Raw genomic sequence first — 585 nt, 5'->3', positions numbered from 1 at the left:
GCACATTCTCCCCCTTAAAAAAAAAAAAAAGAAAAAGAAATTCTAAATGCTCCAGGCGACATGCAGCGTATCCATGGATGGATGTGGAAGAGACAAGAGAAGTAGAGAGAATCCACGGACACTTGGAAATCCCAGCCCGAGTACTGTGAGGCATCCCAGGATCTTCTACCTGCACTCCCACCTCACCCCAACCCAGCAGAAACGGACTTTGCTACAGACTGCATTTTACTTCTGTTGAGTTGGGGCAGCCAACGTGCTTTCTGGGATTCGTACCAAGAGGCTTAATTATTCCCTTTGTCGACAGCAATGACCACAATAAGCAGACTCACTATTAACGTTAGAAGGAAGCAGGCTCAAGAAGTGGACGCCTTACATGTGAAAAGGTCAGTAGAAATAAAGTATTTTGATAAGAACTTCCATGTCCTTGTACTGTGCAGCTGCCTCAGTTTCCCTCAACTCTCCCCAATAGTCTGTGACCTTCTTTGGGAGAAACAGTGCATTTAAGGTTAGGCATAACTTTGCCAACCCTTCAATCAACAAGAAAAAGAAGTCCCCTCCACCCCCCAATTTTGTGGGCCTAGGGAG

The sequence above is a fragment of the Tursiops truncatus genome, chromosome 10 (genome assembly GCF_011762595.2).
Source record: "Tursiops truncatus isolate mTurTru1 chromosome 10, mTurTru1.mat.Y, whole genome shotgun sequence".
In the NCBI taxonomy this organism is placed as follows: Eukaryota; Metazoa; Chordata; class Mammalia; order Artiodactyla; family Delphinidae; genus Tursiops; species Tursiops truncatus.
This window is presented reverse-complemented; position numbering follows the sequence as displayed.